At 32.4% G+C, this 6,000-nt stretch overlaps 1 protein-coding gene across 2 annotated transcripts in view; it reads left to right on the top strand.

The window, feature by feature from the left end:
• Positions 1 to 795: 795 nt before the first annotated feature.
• Positions 796 to 6,000, top strand: part of LOC146540299 (uncharacterized protein CG3556) — a 67,613-nt gene continuing 62,408 nt past the window's right edge. The window contains exon 1 of one of the 2 annotated variants that reach the window (XM_085198635.1): positions 796 to 903. The gene's annotated coding sequence lies outside the window, so the exon portion shown is untranslated. The remainder of the gene's footprint in view (positions 904 to 6,000) is intronic. The other variant, XM_085198643.1, reaches the window with a different exon arrangement.

Here is a 6,000-nt window from a genome sequence, read left to right as displayed (position 1 = left end):
AAGATTTAACTAGTTTTTCCTACAGTATCATCCAGACGATCACGTTATTATTATATACATAATATATGACGGTAGTCTACCATGAGGGCTCTTTAAGCTAAAGCAAGGTTTAATACCTCTTAGACAGACGCTGTGAGAAGGGATTTTCTTCTTCTGTAAAGTACAGCTTTGAAGTTTTACAAAGAAAAAAATATTATTTACAGTGTATTCTTATTTTATTTATTTGATGTACGCTGTGGCTTTGTGAAATAAGTCTCTGTGATAGAGATAAAATGTCAAAGAGGCCATTCGTGGCTCAGAGGCGAATAGTGTGACTGTAGAACCGACTGGTTGTGGGGTCGATTCCCACTCGAGGAAATGAATTATGTATTTAAATTTATATTTCCGTTTCTCCGCTCTGGTGTCGAGGTTTTACCTCGACGTTGCGCGGCGTTGAGTTCTGCCACTCAACACGCAACGCCTCCAGAATTCAGCAGAAAGTGAGGAACAGTGCCTTGACACTATGTGTGCGCGATACACCGTAAAGTTGAACTATATCAAATATGAAGAACAAGGAAATATTATTTTTAAACTGAATTTAATTGAATATACTTTAGTTTATAATATTGAAGGGAGAAAGTGAGGAACGAAGTATCTCAACACTAGGTTCCCTCTACCTTCCCTCCTATACTGAATACACAGCTATAGCTTAGCTGTTCTTATAAAATCAATATTAACTAATTATTAAAGGACATTAAAGGTCATTTCAGGATTATAGCAATATATAAATATGTGACGAATGCAGTCAGCGTCGGGACTGCCACTGCAGTCCCCACTGGGGTAGCAACCCTCGTATCCTATTTAGTCACCGCGCGGTTGCCGTCGCGTACGGACGTCGTTCAGGTGATTTTAGCATCTCTATTGGTAAGTTATTTTCAAATATATAACTAAAACTGTTTTTAAGCTATCGGTGCATAGGTCTTTGTGAAGGAAAAGTGTTTTTTTTTAGGTTTATTCGAGATTTTTACTAAATTTTCATTCACGTCTGCGTTTCGAGCTTCGATACAACAACTTGCGGTTGACCGCCGTATAATCCGTACAATTAGGATTTGTAATTAAAATTTCTCGCCACTTTTGTGGGTATTATTTAAATAATAGATTGAAATTTCTATAATAAATCTTTTTAATCTTTTAAAATCCAGTTAAACCAATTTTTTATAAAATGTTTTTTCTTTGTTTTTTCCGTCTGTCTATACATTATTCATTCGAATGTCGCTAGGACTTTTTATGAGCGAAGTTAACCATTTAATCGGTATTATGCGGGGGTGCCTTATTAAAAAAGTTTAAAATCTAATATATATTAAGGATTGACTTGTTACGCCCTAAAACTTTTATTACTCTTATTTGAATTAACTCATTTCGCTTTTGAACTTAAATAATGATCGTTTTAATATAAACTGTGTTTATGTAAAATTTAGAATATTTGTATGTATTTTTGTTATAAATATCTATTATTTATAAATACTTATCATATTATATTGCCTATGTACCAAATACTGTAGAAAAAAATCGAAATAATTTATTTATTTTTGCATAATTTGTTTCATGATAAAATGAGATTTGCTTTGAATGACAAGGCGTCGGAAAGTAGGGAACAGAGTGTCTTAACACTAGGTTCCCTCTGCTAACCCTGCTGTGTGCGGGTTACAGCGTGAAGCTATTAATTACAGAAAATTTATATGTCATATTCATTTATTACATTTTTTCGTAGAAAAAACTGATTTTTTTTGTTGTTTTTTAATGTTTTTTTAGGCGTACTGTACAGTTAAGTGCATGTGTCCTAAGGATTATAAAAGTAGGTACCGGGCAAGGACATGGACCATGTGAACAACTAATACTTTATTTTTAATGTCTTATGTCTTTTTAAGTCGAACCTTATATATTTGGATGCCATAGTTTATTTGTCAAATTTTACCGGAGTTATTTTTTATATAATTTATATACTTTTTAAATTTTATATACTTTTTCTACTTTTCCACTCTCATTAGTGTAAGTGAAATGAGGTCCCATCAAGCAAACCAAGCTATTACGATTATTTAGGATTTCAATATACATTCTGCAAAAAACACAATATTACAAAAAATAATTACATATGAGGCCGTAATGGCGCATCGGAACAGCGTCTGACTGCAAACATGACGATTGTAGGTTCCCTTATGGAAGTTAATTATTTTCATTTCCTCACCCTGTTAACAAACCATACAAAAAGCAATATTTCTGAAATTAGACAGAAATTGGGGAGCGAAGTGTCTTAAAATTAGGTTCCCAGGTTCCCTTTGTCTACTCTGCTATAATTTATAGAAATATAACATGAAGCTAATGAAATTACTACACATACTAGCCGAAAGTTATTTCTAAAGAAAACCAGAGGCACAAGTTTCCACGAAACGCAAGTTCCATACTAGACTTTGTAAAACGGTTTCTTTGAAGTCGTCTTCAATTTAAATTACTTTATTAAAACATTCAACATTTATTCACTGATTGAAGAATAGAATGAAGATACTAAGGAATTCTTGTTTTATACATGAAATAATTATTATTACAAAGGATTTATGCCTTTTTTATGTAAAGTCTTCTCTCAATCGAAAGAAGTGAAGATAAGTTAGTACTTCGCTATTTCGAATTTGAAACACTGCTTGTTGAGTGGCGGAACTTAACGCTGCACTAATTAAAAGCTATATTTCGTTCTGATATCAAATGGGCATTGTTAATTATTTTCATAATATATTTTATATCCCACTAGGTTCCCATTAAGACTTCCGTTCTGCACTTTCCGCTGGATTTTAGAGGCAAGGCTTTTATTAAGTGTAATTACACACAAAAAACTTCTCATACAGTTAACTATCAATTAATAAATTAATTTACATAAAAAAACAACCTCAACCGGGATTTGAACTCCATACCTCTTCAACTAAAATACAAACAAACATTCTCAATGCATGACAAGAGACAACGGCATCTAAATCGACACTTTAAAGTGTAAATTGTGGAAGACAATTCAACACATCCTCTTCGAGTCATTATCTTATTGTACCCATTTGTACGGTGTTTCAAATATTGCACTTGTAATGGTTATATTTTTATGGCAAACGCTGATATATATTAAAATATATTAAATAAATTAAATAAATCAGCTTCACGCTGTATCCCGCACACAACAGAGTAGGCAGAGGGAACCTAGTGTTGAGACACTCCGTTCCCCGCTTTCCACCTAAATTCGAGACATTGCTTATTGTAACACTACGTTCTATTTTCATATGTTAACTAAATCAAATGGGAGTTATATGTATATTATCAATTATGATGATTACCAGAACTTCATATGCGTGTTGAAATCAAGGGGAAATACGTAATCGGAGTGTCCCCACGGGATAACGATCGTAATTTTGGAACCCACGAATTTGTGTTAATGAGCAAACTACTGCATTATTAATTGAGGCCAGTTGCGGCGTAGGGGCAAAAAGTGTAACTGTATACACGACAGGTTATGGATTCGATTCCCACTAGAAGATCCAAGAGAAGAAGAGGAAATATTTAATAATTTCATTTTCACTTGATGATTTCCGCCACTCAACACGCAATGGCTCCAGAATTCGGCGGAAAAGGGGGAATCGAGTGTCACAGCACTTGGTTCTCTCCTCTCCTCTGCCTATCTTGCTGTGTGCTGGATACAGCGAGAAGCTGAAAAAAAAAACTACTGCATGTATTTCATTAAAATGTAAATTATCAAAATTATTTGTAAATATGGCAACCCTGAATTATTTAGACTAAATGCAGTAAAGCATTATCTTAATGCACTTATTTAATTTTATCTGTCTTAAGAGTCACGCAATTCACGGAAACCTTCTATAAAAGCTTCTAAAATGTTACTAAAAATTATATAGAAGTTTTTTGTTGTTTTTTTTATGAATGGCAATGGCCGCGCTTTTGCCTTAGTATCATAACAGAGAAATGAAAATATGAATAAATAATACCTATTCCCCCGAATGGAAATCGAACCTACATCCTTCGCTTTACATTCATACGCCTGCCCTGCGCCCCGACGGCCTCAATGTAATACTTATAAGTAAAATATATATATTTAAACAATTTTATAGGCTAAGAAGCCATCGGGGTACTCTAACCAAACTACAGTACTACTAAAAATACTTGTTATAATTCTACCAAGAAGTTAAAACAAATAAAACAAAAACTACAATAACAATTTTTATTGTCATGAATAATTCATAATAAAATCAAGTTTATAACACCTACAGATTCTGACAAGTCAATTTAACTTTTTCCTCAACCCTTAAAGAAACATTCCTTACCCTTCGTGGGCGAGGAAAATCCCTTAGAATAATGTAAGGAAGATTCTCATAATGGCTTTTATCCATTTCATTGAGGCCTTCGTGGTGAATTGAGGCAGAGGTTGACTGTAAGCACAATGGTTCTGGGTTCGATTCATGTTTTATTAATATTTTATTTTGTCATTTTATGTATTTTAAAAGATAATAAGTTTCCAAGGTTCCCTACTCTATTCTGTACAGAATATAGGGCGAAGCTAAAAATATATATAAATTTACCCATCTATTATGAGAGTAAGCAATGCTCCTTAAAGTTGATGGGTGTGCAAATGACATCTTTGCAGCTTTAGAAGCAAGTAATTCTAAAAAAGGTTACCAGTCTTATATCAACCTGAATAAATAATATATACAAAGCTATGCAATTCTATAACCAATTACCAAAGTGGAACCAAAATCTTTGAATCTATGTATTATAAAACTCCGGTTCAACCCTAGTGTAGTGACTCTACGTTCCCTCTACCTAACCTGCTGTGTACGGGACACTGCGTGAAACAAAAATTATAATAAAATGACAACATTTAATTCCACCATCAAAATTTTCAATATAGAAAATAAAATAATATATATATATTTGAGCACTCGTAGCAACTACTACAAATTCGTAGCAAGCTCTACGCTAAAACGAATAATATAATTTTGTAGTCTTAACAATTTTACCCTAATTTTTTTTATATTTTTTTTTTATTTTTTTTATCATTGCTTCATAATAATTGAGTTATAAAACGTTTATACTTAATTGTTCTACCCAGTACTGTCTATCTGTAAATATATTATTTCTAAAGAAAAGTAACGTTACCATCGCAAAAGATATTTTTTACTTTTTAGAAAAATATAAATATTTCAACATAGCGGGATTTGAACCCTCGCCTCTTGGACGGTTACCAATTAAACACAGAAAAACAATAGAAACAAATGTATATTTCTCATATCTTTTCCATGTACAGAGGGCAATTATTATAATTATATAGATATCCTTCATTTTAATCCACATTATACCTTGTATCCCTCATCTCTTCATTTAAAATATATTTCTTAGATAACTTTAATATAACTCTTAACGCCCACATAATAAGGCTTAAAATGCGTTAAATCAATAACTCCAGTATATAAAAACATACACCCTTTATAATGAATCAAACCTGTCCTCGTTTAGATAAAAATGTTCGTAGCATTTTTTTCGTATTGATATCAAATGGTGAAAAAACAGCATTTATATATGGTTCCTTTATAGCTTTTTACTTTATACTTGAATTATGTTTCGCATTAAGTTGGTAACACCGTTGTGACTCAGTTGATAATGGGTAGTGGATTCATATCTTAGTTAGAAGACTTTTTTAGCTTAACGTTTTTTTAGTAAGCCGATAGACTTTATATATATTTATATATTTGTGTCTCATTTCTAGTGTCAAAATTCTCTCCATGTTTGCCGTGATTTGAGATTCGTGATTTGAGATTTGGTTTTCCAGTACGGGGAAAGGAAAATATTTTAAATGAAATCAAACTTTACCTAAGCCGGACTGTCATTGTAGCTAGATTTGGCGATTTTAGAAAAAAACGCTTTCCCTCGCTATCAGAATCAAAAAATCAAAATATTGAATATTATATTTGCTCGAGT

Source organism: Heliconius melpomene, chromosome 2 (assembly GCF_056956725.1).
Source record: "Heliconius melpomene rosina isolate 202511_hmr_F chromosome 2, ASM5695672v1, whole genome shotgun sequence".
Classification (NCBI taxonomy): domain Eukaryota; kingdom Metazoa; phylum Arthropoda; class Insecta; order Lepidoptera; family Nymphalidae; genus Heliconius; species Heliconius melpomene.
This window is presented reverse-complemented; position numbering and strand designations above follow the sequence as displayed.